Here is a 21,452-nt window from a genome sequence, read left to right on the forward strand (position 1 = left end):
AACAGTCCAAACAGTTCATTTTGACAAACATTTTAAATTCATTATAAAATAGGCAATGAAAAATAATTAAAACACACATAAATTATATGAACAATTTGCCAAAATATACAAACAAGAGTCAAACTTTCCTGTGGAGGAAGGTATTAATAAATAAAATAGCCCACCTCCAGTTTCTCAAAAGTTCCAAATACAGGAAAATAACAACCATCTATTGCAGCCTGCATCAGGTAATTTACATACCCCACTATCTCTCATATTGTGGTTTGGTTCTTCAATACTCTAACAGCAACATCTCTGGATGTCCTTGCTTCTTCCAATACTACTCCCATGCCTCTACCAACACTGTGAAAACATTTGTAGTTGTGCAAGGATTCATAGATTGCTCTAGTAATGATTGTAACTGCAGTAGTATTGGTGGGTATGTTTTCATTCCACCAGCAGCACTGGGACATTTAAAAAAGTTTAAGTGCTTTATCAATCCAGTGTTGCTATGCTTGAACCAAAACCAAAGATCTCCAGAACTCCTTAGGCAGTACTCCTGATAGCTTCACATTGTGAGACCCATTGGATACCTGTAAAGTCCAATTGGAAGGCTTGTAAAGCCTTCTGAAGGGCACAAACAAGTACCCCCCCCCCCAAAAAAAAGAACTTGTTGGAAGTTGCAAATTAAAAAGAAACATATAAGCAAGAACACACACCACTCAGCCATTTCTTAATTATTGTAAGAAAGAGACAAACCCCTGCTTCTCTCCCCCATAAGGGGCTATATTAGAAAGTGAATCACTTTTATTTCCCCCTCCAAAAATTCCTGGACCTATTTGTCTGCAATTTGGCAGGCTTTGGATGGATTCGTGTGCCAGCAATTTTCACTTTGACCACAAGGTAAAAGGTTATAGCTGTGTTTAGATTCCCCATCTTAGCGAGCAGAGGAACAGAGAGCTCTACTTTATACAGAGCGGCTTGGGAGCTCAATTACAGAATGAAGTGGCGAGCACAGAGTAACAAAAACAGAAGGGAATTCTAAGATATGCTCAGATATAGGACACATCTTGTGGCCAGTTCACACTCCTATTAAATACTGTGTGAGGAGGGAAGTACGGTTATTAAAGTGTTTGACAGTAGGCCATATTGTCATGGAAGCTGTATGAAATTGTCACAATTTGGGCAAATTTTTGCTTGGGTTTTTGTTTTTTGTTTTACCTTTTATTTGTCCTGCTTCATTCTAGGTCAATACAAAAGCCCTACAATTCAGTATTATTTTTTTCTACCTAAACAAATGCACCACCAAAGTAACTAAACTATTTCAAAACTCCAATGAATAAAAAAAGCTGACTTGGCTGCGCTGGTGCCTGGTTCTATAAACAAATGTCAAGAAAGAAAACAAATAAATAAATAGAACTCTTCCATACATTTACCAAGAAGCATTTGTGTTTGCATTGGAAGAAAAAATAAACAACACTGTTCTCTGGAATTAGTTTATCCTGTCCCAGAACTAAATCCTGTTATCTCTAACTGTCAGTGTAATAAAGAATGTACCTATGGTTTCCAAATGAAATACCCAGTATTTCAACATCATTACAAATACTGTCATTGTCCTGCGGTTAGGAAGATTAAACCTGACTCTTCCACCAAACGGTTCTATTTTGGGCAAGTTGAATTTTAAAAAGCATGCTAATGGCTCCCAAAATGACACACTTGAATAAATCAAATTCAAGAATGTTCTACTTCTCAAAGTACAGTTTATTTTTAAAGAATGATTTTGACAAGTCAACAGAATTGCAGCAGATCAGTCAAAGTATATTGTTGTGCAGCAAGAGCCTCCAGGGGTTCCAGTGCTTTCCCAGGGTTTGGTTTTCTTGGAATGCAGGTCACTGTAGACTGTGATGTGTTTGGAATATATGCTTTCCCTTCCCCACATATACAACCTGAGCATAGGATGGAATAACATACAACATTAACAGATCTTACTTCCCCATTAGGTTTATAGGAGGATCCTCAAAGCCATAGCTTGGGGGGTCAGCATAGAGGGAGCAAAGCAAGCCTATCTTTTCCAGCTCCCAGCTTCAGATGAAACTAAAATAAAGACTATCCCCATGGTTTATTGTTCTCCCACTGCTAGAATGATGTGGAATCCAGCCAGGTGGAAGAGCACCACCAGCCTGTTGTCTCTATAGCAACATGACTAACTGGCCATTCAGATAGGATACTTACAGCCCCCAGTTAGGGCAGTACACTTACCAAAGAAACCAGGTTGACTAGTTCAGCATTTCCCCTCCACTGCAGGCTCATAATCTTGCAGATTCAAAATAAAAGGATTGGTTGGAACCCAAAGATATCATTCAAACCCATCCCCCAAACCTATAAGACAGTGCATTTTTGAAAGGAAGCAGGTGGCATATTAATTTTAAGATACGGGGCATTAAAAAGAAGTACAATATATAAGTGCAAGAGAATAAAAAATGCCGTAATACCAAAACACAAATATTAGCACAACCCAGAGAATAGTAATTTGGTTTTGAACAAAATTATTGAGCGCAATTCTGTGGGCATGTTTTTCATGGAAAAGTCAGTAGAAGGCCTTTATGTGTCTGCAAAGAAATGAAACCTCAGCTGTTTCATTAATTATTGCAGGCGTAAATTTTGTGTGATGACTGTTTAAGGCAGAGCCACGGACAGAGGCTTAGCGTTTACAAGATGCATGTAAGAGAAAATAAAGAGTAGCACACCAGACAGACCAAGCATTACATTACCTGAAGCAGGTGGAGGTGCAGCACCAACAGTGGAAAGGTGGCTGCCACCACGGTGAACAATGACTGAGCAACTTAGTAGGGTGGCTAGTCATGAGGTGAGTGGCCCTGTAGGATCTCTTACACTTCCTGAGACACATAGTGAATGATCCAGAATTTAGACACATACAGTATAACACAGAGGGTATGTATAAAGATTTGGATGTCCTTTTTGCAAGTCATGTAATCCCCGCATGGGAAAGTGGCAAACATGTTACTTTATATTGGCCACCAGATGAAGCAAGTGTGGTCATTGTATTTCCGCAACAGACTTCTGCAGTGGAAATTCCTCATTTGTTGCTCTCCGCTATAGCACTCCTTACATCCCAAAAATATGTTCCAAAGGGTTGGAGAACACTCCAGAACAGTGTTTTTTTTTTGGGGGGGGGGGAGGTGAATAGTTAAGAGTTAGGGGAAGTCTCATTGTACAAGCAGAAGATTCAGCATTGGATATAACCCTAAACTGTGGCTCTCACATTTTTTTATCCTTCCTTCTGGTTACATTAGCAGCTTCCATACGTTCTCCCAATGAATGAACCCTGTTACTAGTTGAACCATTCTTGAGAATGGTTTTATCTTGAATAATTGAAACTACTTCATGGCAACTGAGACTGCTGTCCTATATGCACTTGCCTGGGAGTAAATCTAACTGAAAATCCAAGTAGACATGCATGTGATTGTGTTTCTCCTAGAGGAGCAAATAGCAATGTATGTTTGTTTAACGTTTGATAAGGAGAGAGGTTGTAAATTTCCATTAATATGTTTTCTTATTCGGCAAACTTTTAAAAAGAAGAAAAATCCCTGTTTATATTACTCAGAAATACAAGCAATCCAGGGAAACATCATTATCTGTATGTAGCCAGGTCACTCAAGCCAAATATTTGTTTTAATATATTGCTCTCCATGAAAATTATTTTGATTTTATACTATTGCAAACAACCCAGGGAACTTTTGACTGCCACCAAGTGGGAAAGCAAGCAGGCTTTGGTAAATCAGCTAAGGTAGCGTGTCTCTTCAGCATTCTTTCTTCTTAACCTGCCTTTTCACTGAAGTTTAGGCTTCCTGCATTTCTTAGTCCCTGTGGAATTAATTAACTCTATTTCTAGAGGAAAAAAAGAGGACAATTTAAATGTAACAGTGTTTGTAATTCTCATTTTGAACAGAAAATGTCTAATCAACACCTGCAGTCTGGATGTGCATTAGTTTACTCTGCATGCTACCTAGAAAATATAGCCTAATGATGCTTTTGATAGAGTAAACATTTGCAAATGAGGGTTCAATTGCATATATTCTGTGTGCTGTATAAACAAAGCAAACGAGTTCAATTTGTGTGGCTTTCTTCAGATTGTGATAGGAAATGTGTGATGGAGAACCCCCTTTGGAAACATTTAGATATCTTGGAATTAAAACTGTCCCCACAATTGTCACGATTGTCTATTACATTGAGGTAATAGCAACTGTGTCTCTAGGAGCCTATCCCAGTGTCCCTTCAAAACCGAAATGCATCCTACAAACCTGATTAGGCAACCATCTGATAAATGTCTGGTTAAGTGGTGGTGATCATTAAGAAATCTGCCTGATTTGATGTAAATAGATTTGTTTTATGCCACGTTTTCCTTTAGCATGTAACCATGTGACTGGAAAGGTCAGTTTCAAAGATCCTTAATGCACAAATGACACTTATCTTACACCACTCCTCTCCTGACTGGCTAGAAATCCCAATGCCAAAGGCATACCTTCGTATCTCATGATGTCTGTACAGTTTTATCCTAAAGTACCTACTACTATGTTTCATTACAGTGTTTTCTTCTGATCCATGTCAACAATGCACTCTTACAATTCCAACAAAAATTGATTGACTGATTGATTGATTTATATCAAGGCTTGAATATACCTTAGTATCAATTAACTAGAAGCCATCATAAAATGCAGAGCCTAAGCAGATAGATTAATTTGCACCTTTTAGGTCATTTTCTGCATTTCCAGAATCTGTTTCTACTTTACTCTCTCGAAATAGAGCAAATAAAATTATTGGGGGTATTTCTGAAGTTCAGTACTATCCCCACAGGTGAAGACATTTATGTAATATTACTAGTTTGAAGAGTGAGATATTGGGTGGGTTTGGGATGACCTCACAACTGAGAATGATGGTAGTATAATCTACACCCAAAGGATGCCTTCCTAAGCAATGTCGCTACTGGAGGGCCATACTTGGGGATTGAACCAGTGCATATGGAGATGTGTCAGCAAGGGAACTACAGTAAAATGGAGATAAAGATTTTTTAATCCAAATCTAGAAGACCTTGACAGAATATGAGTTTCCGTCATGCTTTGAGCTTAGAACAAATGACAACCTTGATAAGACAGAACTTGAAGGCTGTTATCGATTATTCTTTCTTTGGATCTTTTCCATTTGAAAGCAAACTTTTGTAAGGGAGTATGATACTGATTTTGTCCCTGTTAACCACTGATTTCTTGAACGTGTTTCTAGAAATTCTTAATACAAAGGAATGCTTTGTTTGTTTCTAAAGGAAATGATCTTTAAAGTAATATGGCTCTGAAGATAAGTAACACAGTGCTGTTAGAAACTCATTTGATGACATGAGCATTATATCACTGTCATTACCAGGTGGAAGCTTATATATGGAGCCCAGTTTTATAAAAGATACACTAGAAATGTGGCTGGTCCTAGCACTTCAAGAGGCTTGGCAAAAGCTTAAGAGAATTTTGATTCAAAGCCCCTCAAGGTGGCATTTGTGTTTTTGTTCGTTCCAATACCGTACTTCCAAATTGTTACAGTCGGGTTTTCCCCCCCCAAACAAAAAATTGTTTTATTTCACACAAAAGAGGTTATTCAGAGAAACACTGCATTCTCTTTATGTTATGTTTCTCTTCTTGAGAGTAAATGGAAAGTGGCTTAATGAGGATCTGTATTACCAACAGGTATTTATGATAGGCTTCCATACCTTTGTGTTAGAAACAAACTGAAATGATTTAAAGTAATAAACTGAAAGTGTGAAATTAGAGCCCCATGATACATTGTTTCACTGGGTGCTTAAAAAAAGGTTCAATAATAGTACTAAACAGTCATTACTGATTATCAAAAGCAAAACTCAGTATTGAGCTGTGTGTTTTCTGCATTGCAATTACTAAACATGCAGTTTCTAAATAATTATATGAATGAATTTCCTAAAATAGTTCTCTACATATTTTGGTAATTAATACTGTATATTTTTGGCAAATCACCAAATAATTTATTAACAGTAATACCAGCAACAGCTTGTTGGAATGAGAGGGAAATAACTAACATTTAAGGAATATAGTAAACATAGAGCTATTCAGCATGATTTCACAGTGCATGAAACACAAGCATTGAATTCATTTTTAACACTGCGTTAATCTTTGACATTTGTTCAATTTTATTCTCAATTGTTGTCTGCTTCTCTCAACAATATAGGAAACTGGAGCTTTGTTACACTGGGTTCTTTTCTATAGCCTCTGCTCTTTTCCACAAAGGCTCAGCACCTGTGCAAACCAAGCTTAAGGAACATTCTAGAACATTAACCATAGAGCTTCAACTCTTACCCTGTCCAATAGAACAGCCTTCCATCTGTAAAAACCTGAAAGGTTGAGGTCTGGCATCTTTCCACACAATTCTCATCTAACCTCCCCATTGCATTTAGAGTGTGTAGGACCCAGCTTTGTTCTGAGGAGATGGGGGGGGGCAGTGGAACCGGTTACACCAATTTCAGTGCTTTACATTTATTATCAGTGTAATAAATAAATAATGATACGAGGAATTCTTATCACACTGCCTGAACATTACCAAGCAAGCATGTCACCATTGCTTTTTGAAGCTTAACATCCTCGTGGGAACAAGTGCTGACAGCTACTAATTCTGACAGGACTATGGAGTGCCCCACACTATGAGTGGGGGAGGGCCATACAATAGCAATGGTTTGATTGTTTCTAGTATCCATCAGCAAGAAAGCTGCCTTGTGTTCCAAGCTCTCTTCCACATATTGTGAGGGGCCTAGTGCTGACCCTTAGTGTCAATGGCAACTTTATTCTCCACATAACTCACTAAAATGGTATCTTATTTCCATCTCACCCATCCTTCAGTTCTCAATTCTTTCTGACCTACAAGAAGTCAGGGAACTGTTTCTCATGGCCTTGACATTTGCAGGCCCATCAGTTTTTTTTAATCAGGACAGCTTAAGGAGAAGAGCAGTCAGGTTGTATCTGTTAACGCTAATCCTAAGCAATGTTTCTGAACTTCCCCTCAGAGGCCTTTTCATTGGCTATTGTCCACATACACCATTTGCTATGTGTTGGCAAATCAACTTTTGCTGCGAAATGCCATTTGACTGAGGACCTGGCTCTACCTTCTGCTTTTCTAGAGGCATTTTCCTGACTTTTTTATGTTAAGCAGCCACCTGGTCCATTCTATCAACATTTGTAAAACACTATGCTGTAGATGTGTGAGCAAAACTAGACATAGTCTTTGTCAGAGCAGTTCTTCATAGCGTATATTATTTCCCTGTTTATATAAAGCTTTCCAGAAATATAAACATATATATGGACACTATATAGGTATTTAAAAGTTGTATATCTGTAACTGGTGTTTTATGAATGCAAGCATTCCAGTCAGCATTCCTTATTTATTACAATTGAATCCCATCTTTCCTCAAGGAACTCAGGGTTTGGTACATAGGTCTCCTCCTCCCTGTTTTATTCTCATAATAACCCTGGGAGGTAGGTTAGCATGACTGCCCCAAGGTCACCCAGTGAGCTTCATGGCCAAGTGGGGATGTAAATCCAAACCAGTGCTCTAAGTACTAAACCACCACCGGGAACTCATCCACACTTCTACTGCATAGAAGGCAAAGGTACAAGCAATTTCCCCCTTGCCCCACTCCTTTCCTGGGGGGAAACCCACTTTTTAGCTCTAAATTGGATCAAACGTCAATCTGGAGAAAACCTGAATTGCCGTTTGCTCTGATTGAACACTAAACAGCGTTTTCCCCAGGGAAAAGCAGTGGGACAAAAGGAAGTGTGGCCCTGACTCTCAACTCTCAATCACTTTTTGGTTCTTTACTGTATTTCCTTGGAGTATTCTGTTGGAGGAGGCCACATGCTGGTGGAGCCACTGATCAATGGAACCAGAGTTAAAGTGGGCAAAGCCAAACACAAACGAGGAACCCCATCTCTTCTCTTCTCTTTCTTTCTTTCTGCCAGTATCTTTCTGTCTCCTTGCCATATGCATGGAATTAGGCTAAGAGCTTCATAAATGTATGATAAAAGCTGCAAGTTGTTCACCCCTGCTTTAAGGTTTTCCATTATAATACCTAAGAGCTTTTCTTTTTTTACTTTATGCACCCCAGCTTCCCTTTTGCTTATTACGTGCTATTTCTCCTTTGATGTTTGTGTGCTCCCAGCTGTTTTCTTTGTTCTGCATCTAAGTTTCTCTTTGCCATTTATTCCCATCGCATGGCTGTGGTGATGCATCATGATGTCATTTGGATAAAAACTCTACATCCTCCCCACTGCTTCTTACTTTGGGTAATTGTGTTTCTGACCAGAAATGGTGTATTGTCTGCAAGTATGATCCTATCAACAGGAAGTTTGCTTTCTGTGCACCTTATCTAGGAAAAAACTTTTAGATATGAAGATTTATAATAGTCTACAATGGCTGAACAAATGCTAATTTTACGTTTTGTAAGATAAAGGTTTTGCCATCTATTCCTCAGCCTACAAAAAACCCTTTCTCTAGCAAGGTTTCTCCTTCTAAAACACCTTCTTCAAACTATGTCAGTTCTTTTGTCTCAGTCTCTTGTACCCACAAGCAAAATTTTAAATAGGGATGAGTGAATCAATTTCTGATCTGTGTCACTTTTGCATGTAAGTTCATTCCATGCCGCTTCCAAATTAATCTGCAATTATATATATTTTTTAAAAATCTGCATGGAAATCACATTTAAGTGCCATCCGACTGGCAAGCCTTTCTCTCTGCTGGCAGAGAAGCTCTTAAACCTCTTCCTACAGTCCTTCAGATGGCTGAGTGCTGGCTGCAGAATTGCTCCCTAATTCTTATTGAAAGACAATGAACTTTTGGACTATAAATCAAGTCAAAACAACCTTTCCCCCCATATTCCTCAATAAAAACTTGCAAAAGATTGTGATTCCTCATTCATGCCCACCTTTTCCCCCACAACAGTTAAAGAAAACATAAGAATTCAGTGTTGGTTTTGCTTTTTGTTTTTTTGTAAAAAAAAAATAATTGTCAGGATTTGCTTTGTTCAGACCTAGAAACACCTTGGATGAGGAGATGGGAAAGCAGGAGCCCCTAGCAGATTCCTCCTGCATTGCCGGCAAACCTGAGGATCAATGTGTCCTTACCACAGATCTCAACCTCACTTGCCTGTGTTCCTAGCTAGCTTTCACATCCCGCCTAGTCACCTCCAGGTCTACAGGAACAGAGGAGATGACAAAACAAGCAGGAGCTTTGGAGTGTCAATGAAATGCCCAACAAGCTACTTAGGAGATGGTAGACTCAGGTATAAATACCTGCCCATTACAATGCCTGGTTGAAAGCCAGGAAAGGTAGAGCTGCCATGTCTAAAGAAGTTTGCCTTCTGAGCTGCTTTACTTTTCAAGCAACATACAACATCTCCAACATCTTAGAACTCCAACATCTTAGAACTCCTTAGAACTCAGGAGAGCCACGGGTGTAGTGGTTAAGAGCGATAGACTCGTAATCCGGTTAACCGGGTTTGCGTCTCCGCTCCTCCACATGCAGCTGCTGGGTGATCTTGGGCCAGCCACACTTCTCTGAAGTCTCTCAGCCTCACTTACCTCACAGAGCGTTTGTTGTGGGGGAGGAAGGGAAAGGAGAATGTTAGCCGCTTTGAGACTCCTTCGGGTAGTGATAAAGCGGGATATCAAATCCAATCCAAACTCTTCTATTCCACAATTTAGGATTTATATGTTGTGCTTTTAGTTTTCACCAATTGATAGTTTTTCTGAATTAAAATTTGATGCTAATATGTTAAAATTGCATGCAGCAGGTGGACAGAAAATGTCTTAATTTGCACATATTGAAAGAACAGTAGTTTTGTACATATATTATTATTTCCTCATATAATAAAACTGTGTTTTCCTTAAATATGTCTCAGTTATGTAGTCCCCATATATCAAAGTTCCCGAAATGATATGGGTTAAATACCTCCTCATTCAGCACAGATGCTAATAATGATATATTAATTCTTTGTTAACATTTTCCAAAGTTTATCCCATGCTTCCAATAAAGCACTTACTATAAATGGTCCTAATGTGTTCTGTTTATATCTATTGCTCTTTTATCAAAATTAGATCACATAATGGTAATTTACAGCAAGCAAGTCTGAATGGGAGGGAAGAACTGCCATATTTCTCCATCCAATCAGACTGCTGAATTGGCTTATTTGTATGATAAGAATGAAACAAGTTTAGTATCCCACTTCCTTCTCTTTTCTACTGATTACAGGGGGATTGCTTTTGTTTCGCTTTTTAGTAGTAGCATAAAGACAAGAAAAGTTCAGATAATAGACAATAATGATAAAAAAGTATCTTTCTATGGTTCTTATCAACCAAAATTGCCAAATACCTAATAGGTTGTGTAGTGCAATTAATTAATCTAATTACATTGCTGATAGGGAGGTTGCCTTTTTAAGTTTAGCCTTATCTTTGTTCAATGAAATTTCCAGCATGTTTCCAAAGCAATAGTATGATCAATCTGCTCTTAGACCTTCAATGTGCAAAGGAAAGGGGAACCCTCCATAGACCTGACATAACTCTCTAAATCCTTCTCCCCGTCAGTCTTTGGCTGGCACATCACTAATCGTTCAGGCGTTTCTTACAACAGAAAGCCTTTTGGTAGTTCCCATACTAAGATTCATGTAGCCCACAGTTCTATAGTGGGCAGGTTACTTGTGCTTGGAGCAAATTTAGATTACCTGCAGCATTCTGGAGATCAGAAAGGGTGACAGATGCCAGCACTGAAGCACCATTCAGCCTCCCCTCCCAATGGTTCATCATAGCTTGTAATTCCCAAGTAGCTAGTAGATTGTGAAATCCAATTAAACAGCCTAACTGGGAAATAAAATCAGTTAAATTCGTTTTTTTAAATCCTCTGGTTCATTATCTTTTTTACTTTTGCTGTCAATTGCATAAAATATTTTAAAAGTATATGTCAGAATCACCCCAAAATGTGTTGTAATTTCATTTCAGAGGGACAGCATGTTTCAGAAGCAATTGCTCCTAAGGTGATCTGGGATCGGTTACAATGCTAATCTCACAGCTGTCTCTCTTACTAGCAGTACTCATAAATCATATGGTGTGTAATAAGAGGAGCAAGTTGGAGAGGTTAGAAATCTTAAGAAAACTGTGACAGAAGTGATAGATGATATTAAGTGACTACATTCTGAAGATATTTTATATTTTATAAAAGGGAATGTGTTGCATTGGAGATAAGGTCCTTTTGCATCCCCCCTCCCCTTCTGAATATCAGCACTGGGAGATGTGGAATGCTTCTGTAGCATTTCCAGATGAGTATCAAAGTTGTGCTTTATGAAGGAAAAAAGGCAACTGAGATTTAAAAGTGAGAAGAAATCCCCATGAATTTGGTTGTTACAGCACGAGCCTACTTTATTAATGCAGACTGTTACACAGCTTTAACTTTTGTATGATCATTGCATCTGTATGCTATGCACAGGCATAATGCAGTAAAAGGTGTCAAATAAATTATCCAAATTCACACTTATGCAGAAATTTGGGGTGTCCCAGAACCCCAGAGTTCACCCTGGAATCAAACCCCTCTCTTATATGCTTAGTCAGGTTCGTGGCAAATTAATAATGGGGTTTCTGGCAGCCCCAGAATGGAGTTTTTATTCATAATTTGATGATATACTGTACATAAGAACATAAAACACGGTAACACTGAGCATAAGAAGAGCCCAGCTGGGTCAGGTCAAAAGCCCATCTAGTCCAGCACTCTGTTCTCACAATGACCAACCAAGTACCTGTGGGAAGCTTGCAAACAGAGCCCAAGTACAAGAGCATTCACCCCACTTGAGAGTCCCAGCAGCTTGTATTCCACTGTCTCCAACAGTGGAAGCAGAACACAGCTACGCCAGAGGCCATTAGGAGGAATGAGAAGGAGGTGTACAACATCCTGACCTCCACTTGCATCAATATAACTAAATTGTGTTCCACTATACAAAGCATGGGCAAATTTCATTACCAAAGAGAGAAGGCTGCATCTAGGGAAGACAGGCAAGAGAATCATGTGAGTGAGACCTCCTCATTCTGTCTTTTATTGTGAGAAGTGAAATTGCAAGGAAACAGGCAAAAGGCTTTCTCAGTAGCTGCACCCGCCCTGTAGAACATCCTCCCATCATATGTCTAAAAGATAAAGAATCACATGACTTTTAGTGGCTATCTTAATCTACATCAGGAAGCTTTTAAAGTTTGATGTTTTGTTGTCTTTATACTTTGTTGGAAGCTGCCCAGTCAGATGGGCGGGATACAATAAATTTATTTTGTTGTTGTTGTTTGAAAGCTGAGTGAGTGGGATGTATCACCTGTTGGGACATCTTTGTAGCTTCCATTCATTTGTGAACCTCTTTCCTTGCTCACGAACCTTGGAATATGAACTTCTGGAACCTGTTTGCTTTGGAGTGTGTACTGCTATTAGCCTGAATAAAGATCTCTGGCTTGCTGGCTTGCAAGAGTCACTGCCATGCTTTGGGACAGGAGCCTGAGACTTGCCCTCATCACTAGATAGATTTAGCTGACAATTAAGTATTTTCCAGTTCCCCAAATGAATTTTCAATCAGGAACCAATAAATCTACATATCATTGAGTTGGATACAGGGTGTCCCTTCCATTAACAAAATAATTCCATGAACAGAGATCCACTGGGGTAATTTGTCTGATTCCTCCTTTGCTCTGCAGCCTTCCAGAACAACTTTTGAAGGGATTTGGGGAACGCCAGAGGAATGAGGAACTAGTGAAAATTGCCTTCATCTTCCTCTAGCTAGAGCATCCTCTAAATGTTAGATACAACCCATTGGGAAGGGTTTTTTTAGGGGGGGTCTATTGGTTACTGAGCAAGAACATCAGCTTATAAACCAATAAAATACTTTCCTGGTTACTAGACTGACTAAAACAGGAGAAATCTACCATCAAAAGGTTTATTTAATAAACATGTCTACCTTTTTCTGGCATACTAAACTATTCCTTTGGTCATCATGGCGCAAAAAATTATATGCTTATATTCCCATGAAGAACATTCCCATGACACACAGCAAAGTGCTGGTCCTTTGTTGCAATTTCTTGTAATTCCTGTAGGGATCAGACATTTGATTAGCATCCCCTCTCATGAAATAAAACAGAAGAATCTTCTCTTGAGGAAGAAGAAAACCCATTGTTTTCATAAAAGAGAGTATATATATATATATATATATATATATATATATATATATATATATATATATATATATATATATATATTGCTTTCGTAGATTTTCACGGGTACAGGAATGCAGGTTTTGGTGTCTTCGGGTGTCTTCCCGTGTAAGAGTCGGGGTGTCTGTGCGACGTTTCGACGAGGTCTCACTCGTCATCTTCAGGCTGGTGCTTTCGGCTTCTTGTTACTGGAACAGAGCAGAGTCTGGTGTTTGAGTTCCTATAAATACTGTTGAGGGGTGTGGTGTATAGCCTCCAACGTTCTGGGCAGAGAGGAAGTTCCTAGATTAGTGTGCCTTTTCTTCTTTTGTTCCTTAATTACTTGAGGGATATCTTGGGTGATTTCATGAGTGATATTCTGAATACCACTGGGTGGGTCATTAAGTGTAGATTAGTTGCTAAAGCTTTCGTGTCTTGACCTCTTGAGCTTGTGAAGAGTTTTTCTGAGAAGATGGCTGTGCTGCATTTAGTTGTGCTCTGGCTTGGCTTCGTGTATAGGGGCGAGCTGTGGTTTTGTGCCTTGTGCCTTATATATATTAGCAAAGCTTCAGAATATTTGACCAGTCCAGGTGCATTTGTGCAGGATATGCTTCTACTTACTTAAAACAAGAGCTTTAGTTTACTATTCACTAATCCTCAATAATAAAGACTGAAAGTTTCAGATTCTAGAATCATTCATCAGTTACCTGCTTTGGCTGACCCAAAGTAAAATGGTTTGTTTGAATGTTTCACTTCAATAATCTTTATTTTTTTACCTGCCTCAGTTGTCATTTCTGACAGTACAGAAATCCAGATAGTGCTAGCTGGCCTCTGCAATAATCCATGTGAACATTTGGTTGATGGTCAAAAGAGATTTTTGTGTATTTCAAGGAGAACTGAAGAGATCAGCAAAACCATGTAAGAGTATATAGCCACGAATGTCAGGTTTTGTCAGTTTACAAGTGGAAACAAAGGCTGAGGAACCTTTGAATCACTGATGCTGAAAAGTTTGCCAGAGCACTTCAAATGAGAAGTTAGATAGGGGAATTAATGTTGACTGGTTCACCAGTGGAAATAAAAGTTTTTGCACACCAAAAGCATAGAAATGAAATGGGCATTTTAAACTAAACATTCTAAACATTTTAAGCCAAAAGTGGGAAATTAAGCTAGAAATATTCCCAATTGTTTTGCCCTTGTACTATTTGAAATTGCTTGCTTTTTTCATATTACAGACACACTTTCATAATTGCGTTTCTTTTGTCTTTGCCTCTTTTCCATTTCCATCTTCATTTAGCCCGTTACATGATGTGTTTTTATTTAAGCCTTTTCTCAACTTTTTGCAGTTCCTCAATTATGCAGACAAGCCTAGACCTGTATAGTTTTTAATGCACGTATCATCTGTTCAAAAATTCTACTGAGTGTGCATCAAGCAGCATAAACTTGTTACTATAGGATCCCCATCCTATATGGCAGGATTGCCAACATGGAAACAGTGGGCCCACCATACCTTCTGTTCATCCCACCATACCTCCTGTTCATCCCACTGGGAAAGATGACAAAGTTGTTGCAGCACTAAGGGAGAGCCTCTGTGAACTGAGGCAATTTTAGTCTGTGCCTCCAGCCACCTTCACCTGTTCTTCACCACCTTCTGGAAAATAAGAGTCTTGACCTACTGGCTTGAAAATGGGTGTTTGTCCTGTACTCTATGGACCTGTGTTGAAGTCCTTGTGCTCTTGAATGGGTGAGGACCAGGATCACAGCTGCTCCGCAGCTCATCCCACTTGCTCCTCCACTATTCAAGCAATGCTCTCTCCTCCCTTCCCTCCATTTTCGTTGCCTTTGCTGGTCTCCAATGTCCCATCTTCAAGCATCTTCTGCCCCCCCCCAACACAATCTCAATTAGACCAGTTGTGAGGCCACTTGGGATCAGAGCAACTTCTGAGTTTGCCTCTCAACATGTGGGTCATGACTTGAGAGCTTTCACCAATTATATTTCCTGTCCACATCTACCTGTGACCTGTACCCACAGCTTTGCTAGGCCCTTCTTCACTCTAATCACACAATTACGATTCCTAGAAACAAAGCTACTTCATCTAGCTATGGGACACTCCTCATCATCTGTATCCACGGTGGCATCGGTTATCTACACCGAAAGCTGGCTTGACTGTAGGTTGGTGGCTCAGAGCTAAGGCAGAACATCCTGTCCCTTAGAAATACTCTCACTGCGGGGCAAAGTCTCTTAGAACAAAGGAATCTTAATTGAGTCTTGCACGTTGTTCACACCGCTTACTTACCCACTAACAATGGCAATTCCAGTCAGCTGAAATTCCAGTCAGTCTGCTGCTGTCAATAAGGATTTGGCTTGTTTTTATCCCAACACCATTGTATAGTCTGGTTATTTTGCTGCTCTCATGGGTCACATAATGGCCACTTACCTGGTCAGAAAGTGGGTGGTGGTTGCAACCTGGTGCTGAAACCTCCCCAGCCATCACAAAGTTTGTAATTGCCCTATCATGGGCAAGCTGAGGGATGGAGCCAGGGTGGAGATAAAGGCTGACTGCATCCAAGCAGGGACTGGGCAAACTGTAAATTGTACAGTGGTACCTCTGGTTATGTACTTAATTCGTTCCGGAGGTCCGTTCTTAACCTGAAACTTTTCTTAACCTGAAGCACCATTTTGGCTAATGGGGCCTCCTGCTGCTGCCGCGCCGCCAGAGCACGATTTCTGTTCTCATCCTGAAGCAAAGTTCTTAACCCGAGGTAATATTTCTGGGTTAGCGGAGTCTGTAACCTGAAGCGTATGTAACCTGAAGCGTATATAACCCGAGGTACCACTGTATCCAGAAATAGCCTTTGTTAAAGAATGATGTATGTTACTGCAATGATCAGTTGTTCCAATTAGAAATTGTAATACATTCACTTCCTATATTGTTAATTGATATGAATGGCTTTATTATCTATTGAATCAGTCATCATATTATGAGTCATCACAGAATTGCCTATCAGCACACATTGGTTATCACAGACACTATAAACATATTCTGTCTACAGCCTATCTAGATACATCTCTAAAAATAATGAATTCTGTATAGTATTTTGTAGTCAGTAGTGCCAAGTAAAATCTTCAGGTAGGACATGAAAAGGAGAGGGAATGTTCTGTTATTTTCCTCTCTAGGTGTGATTTTTAAAAAAAACCAAAGTCCCTTAAATATTTGGATCTGAGGGTGGGGGAGCAGAGAATCTTTTTATTATTCTTTTGCAATTTGTAATTTGCTACCCAGCTAATTGTTAACAATGTTCCACAGCTCTTAACTGCATGCTCAACAGCTTAACCTTGTGGTCATTAGCAGGTTTGGGAGTTGTTGCAAGGCTGTGAATATATACACTGTTGTGGGTGAATTAAAAGAGCTGCTGTGAAACGGTACAACAAACAAAAATAAAGCTTCTTTCATGGGGGAGGGATAGATAAATAATGACTAGGGATCTCAGCTTGCTTTGTTCCTATTTTAATAGTTTACTGTTTTGTGGTTTCAGTAATTAATATGACATTCTAAAAAGCATAAATCCTGCTGAGATATTTAAGTTAGGAGCATCCTCTTGATGGCGTACAAATATATATGTGTGTATGTGTGTGTGTGTGTACACACACACACACACACACACACACACACCGTTCCCAAATCTTAACAAGCTGTTTTGATTTACCTTTGAAAGACATTTGAATGGTAAAGTAGTGTGGCCTACTCAAACCATTTTAGTGTCATTGTTAACTAGAACCTCCTTTTGAAATTTATTGCATTCAATTACATTTTTAGAAGAATTTTAATTATGTGCCTGTAAAGAATAAAGATGCTCCAGGCTCCATTTGTTTATCATAGAGGGCCTGGGAAAGAAAAAAATAAAAAACGAGGACAGAGCTTCCCAGCTCATGCAGGGGTTGCAGAGAGAGAGAGAGATGACTTTTAATTCGACAAGTTCAGAGAGATTTCTTAGTTTGACGCGCACAGCAGGGGGTCTTTGAGCGCCTGGCAATACTTCAGCATTCCAAGCTTTGAAAGTCTTTCCCTGCAGCAGAAATTGTATCAAAAGCCAATGATAATATTCCCTGCAAGGTAAAGCACCCTATTGAAGATTTCTAGAGCTGTTTATTTATTCATCACAGTTTTTTTATTTTTTAGGACATATCAGGCATATAGGTAATAATTCTTGTAGACGATATAAAAATGCAAATAAATAAATAAAAACTCTCATTAGTCTCTTGCCTTGTTATATTTCTTCACTGGTTACATGAACCTATAGACACTGCCATCCATCCCTTTCCGCCCAAAATGTGTCTCTTTACTGCAAATGTCTTTCCCTGTAATTTTAATAAAATCATCATTTCTGTCTACTCTCTACCACCTGCTGTGTGTGTAAGATGTTTATGGCCATCTCCTTCCAGCAAGCTTTCAACGTAATTAATTAATTTTACAGAAGGATATTCCATTTCTTAGGGGGTCTGTTTAAATCCCAATTTTAAAGTAAGTTTTAGATATCCACTTTCATAGTCAAGATTAAAGCTCTCTTGTTTTGGTATTCCAAAGATAAAATGTTTTCATATTTTTGTATTACCTTCACAGGGAAAGAAAAATAACATATATATATATTTCTCTCCTTGTTTTTGTTCTGTTTGGTCTCCGCAGCAGAGCCAGGAGTGTGAGACTGCGACAACCATTCCCTTGTGTCATGTCATTGTCGGCTATCACAGTGGCAGAATCAGCCAGATCGCTGAAGACAAAAAGTGTCCCTCTTCCTCTTGCTCTTTCAACTGCCACTGGCATCCAAAGTGACCTTGCCTTGTAAATATTGGTGAGTGACCACAAGGGGAAAGAAGCTCCCTGCTGAAAGAGAACTTCTTTTGGGGGGGGTCTGTAGTGGCCTGAGGGCACTACATTGCTTAAAACTGTGTTTTCACATGGGGTAAACATTGGGGATGTGTGCAGAAAAAATTATGCGCAAGATTTTTCTTTCTTTGTTTTAATCACTATTCCATATAACCTACATTTCTATTTTTAACTTAAAGGCACATACTAATGCTTTTTGCAGATTACATGAGCAACATGAAATCATTACCTTGCTCGAGATTTAGGAAAGCCTCTGTCTCTCTCAAAGACGACTTATGTACTATTCCCTGAGGCTTATGTTGATGCATCCCTCCCACTCCCTAAAAGGTAGTATAGGAAGTGTAACACAGAAATGGAACACACAGGCAGACCCATGACACTAACCCCTCCCCCAAATATTTTTTTGTTGTTTCTACTGCTGCTGCTGCAATTCAGAGGTTTGTGGTTTTGTCCCACATCTACAAAAACACAGAAGAAAAATAATCAGTACTCCTTTGTGTCATGTTAGAACCAAAGCTATGGGGGTAGTGAATAGCAGCCATCTGGTGTTCTCTGAAGAAAGATGTATGTTCCAATAATCACTGCCTGATATTAAGGCGTGCCATAATCTGTGATTATTAGCATTGCCCGGTCAATATTTCAGAACTAGTAGACGCTTTAGAGTTCTGGAGTTCTGAAATAACAGGCATCTGTTACTCTTTTTGCATTGTAGTAATCTGGAATATGAGAAAATCCTTTCTCTCTCCCCTTTTGAAAATGGGGGGGATTATACTTGAAATAAGAGAGAGCAGTCAGTCCCAGGGATGGCAGCTTCCTTGTCTTATCTTCTTTAGAATCCTTGGAAATACAGAATCAGAGTGGAGTTTTGGCCAATGCAAAGAATGTTTCATTGCCCAAATGAACTAGAAAAAGAAATGGGTGCATTAGTGCAACACACAGTTGAGTCTGGGGCATTTTTAATGCTAAAATGGATCTCAAACTTGACTAACCTGCCTCTAATAGGGAATTGAGAACTATATTCAGTAGGGCACTTCTACTACAACGAGATCAATTTTCTTTCTCCTAGCCTCTTCTCAAGTCTTAAGACATAAATTTTTCACTATCTACAATTCATCCTTCGGGTTTTGCATTAGCTCTGAGGAACGATTGGGAAGTTTAGAAGGATTCCTGTCTTCAAAGGATGATGTTTGACATTTAATTCACATGCACAACCCCTTGCACACAATAATCCTTATGAACTTCCAAATAGTTCCTCATAACTATAGAGTTATGCCCAGACCCTTCTAATCTCTGGATCCAGCAACTGTTCAAATATAAGCAAGGATTCAGTTCCTGGAATAGCCAACCTAGTTTCCTGGTAAGGGGATAGCCGAGGTAATGAGCCATTAAGGGAACAAAGGAAGTGGATCTGTGCCATATAGAAAATAGGTAGGGCCCCTCAACTGGTTGGTAGTTAGAAAGACAAAGGCCAGAGAGGAGAGTTGACTGATGTGAGTTAGAAGCCGCAAGGCAGCAGGCTGGGAAGCCAGAGAGTCACAGTGAAGCTTGATTTCTGCTTGAATTTAAGGCTGTGGCTATGGAGGAAGCAAGGCCCACTTGGGTATTAATGCTGCAGCTCAAGTTACTAATTTGTGTAAGTAAAGCACATGTCATAAAGACTACATGTGCTCATTCTGAAGGAAATTGGGGTAACTGGACGGAACCCCTGGAACCTTGCACCACTCAGTAATTGGGGTGGCATGCAACAATAATGTTACTACAAATCCGTTCCAGAGGCCCATCCTTATGGCAAAATGGGTCACTGGTAGAAGCGCCGCTGTGCGCAGGCACATTTGGCGGCAGCCCACTTCTGTGCATGTGCAGATGGCGGCAGCCGCTTCTGCGCATGAACGAATCGCGACAAACCTGGTGTTTACTTCTGGGTTTGCCGCGGTTGCAACTTGGAACGGGCCTAAGTAGAGTGGGACGTAAGTAGAGGTTCTACTGTGTGTGTGTGTGTGTGTGTGTGTGTGTGGAGGCATGAGTCATGTGACTTTTGGGGAAGATAAGCATTTTAACTATCCTAATTTTAGAAGGAAAGGTCCCCTTCAGTCCTCTCACCAGTCCTCTTGGACCTTGTTCTGTTGGGACTGCTCTCTGCAGCTCCATGTTTCTTCTTTAGTGCCATGCACTAGTGCTGTACTTGGGGTCCAGGGGGATCTGCCATGAGCAGATTCTCTACACTTTCATAGGAATAACCACATAGCACCAAGTGGAAGAACTAGGAAATAACTTTTGGTAACTTCACATGGGGCCTTTAGTCCACCTTTCTTCCCTGAGAATAATTCTTTGAATGTGTTGATAGTTGCTATATATAATGCGTTTCTTTTCCATTGGTCAAGAATAGGTATGGGAGGATCTGTCAAATTTGATTCTCTTCATTTCTCATTTCTCATTTTTCCAGTCTTGATTTCAGTTCTCCACATTTCTGCTTCAGTTTGCAGGATTTTTTCTTAAAAAAATAAATATCATGAAAATTCACCAGCATTTTAGTATAGCTTTACTCTAATAAATATATATATTTGTATGCTGTTTTGACTAGTGTACACGTTTCGCAAGCAATGTCTCCTAACAGAACACACTTTTGTAAGTGTTTCCACTAACACTCTCACTTTTGTGCTCATTTTTACCTAGTATTTGCATTTTGTAACCATGTATTTTAGTGATTTGTTTTGGGACTGCAGTTTACTTTTTGTTTATTTTTTAAAGTGGGCTTGTGATAGCTTCTCTTTGAACAGGGTGTTTGTGTTAAACAACATTCTGCCAGAAATTAATTTTTTACGTAGTGATGTCTTATTTACTGTAAGGATTCCAAAGCAAATGTGCTCTGTTGCTGCTGCTTTTCTTCCTATTCTGTATTGGAACAAGGTGGCAAGGTAAGGTGCAGGGGGCTTAACCCATAACATATCAGGTTTCTTTATATATATAAAAAAAATGCTGCCAGACTATTTTTCAGAAGTTTTCAGTGAAAGTTATATATAAAAAGCTTTAAAGACATGTTTGCCACTTTGAAGTCTGTGTCTCTGAAGTACACATAGAGGCTTAATGAGGACACTTCCATGTTGCTTGGTACAAATATTGATTGACTGTACACACTTGCATTAGCTTCCAGCATCATGAGCAATCCACACTCCTAGACAAGTGGGGTTTTTTGCTATCAGTTGCGATTTCATAAAATACTTTTCCATTTTAGGGTTTTAAGGTGTCCTTGTTCCTCAGATGTGTTTTCCCTGATGTTGAAAGGAAAATGTGGTCAATA

The 21,452-nt window shown here is 39.4% G+C and overlaps 1 protein-coding gene across 2 annotated transcripts in view; it reads left to right on the forward strand.

Moving 5' to 3' along the window:
• Positions 1 to 21,452, forward strand: part of TENM3 (teneurin transmembrane protein 3) — a 1,324,874-nt gene that overhangs the window by 412,576 nt on the left and 890,846 nt on the right. For both annotated transcript variants that reach the window (XM_082237150.1, XM_082237146.1), the window contains exon 3: positions 17,954 to 18,119. The gene's annotated coding sequence lies outside the window, so the exon portion shown is untranslated. The remainder of the gene's footprint in view (positions 1 to 17,953; positions 18,120 to 21,452) is intronic.

Source organism: Podarcis vaucheri (genome assembly GCF_965113315.1).
Source record: "Podarcis vaucheri genome assembly, chromosome: 9".
Lineage (NCBI taxonomy): Eukaryota > Metazoa > Chordata > Lepidosauria > Squamata > Lacertidae > Podarcis > Podarcis vaucheri.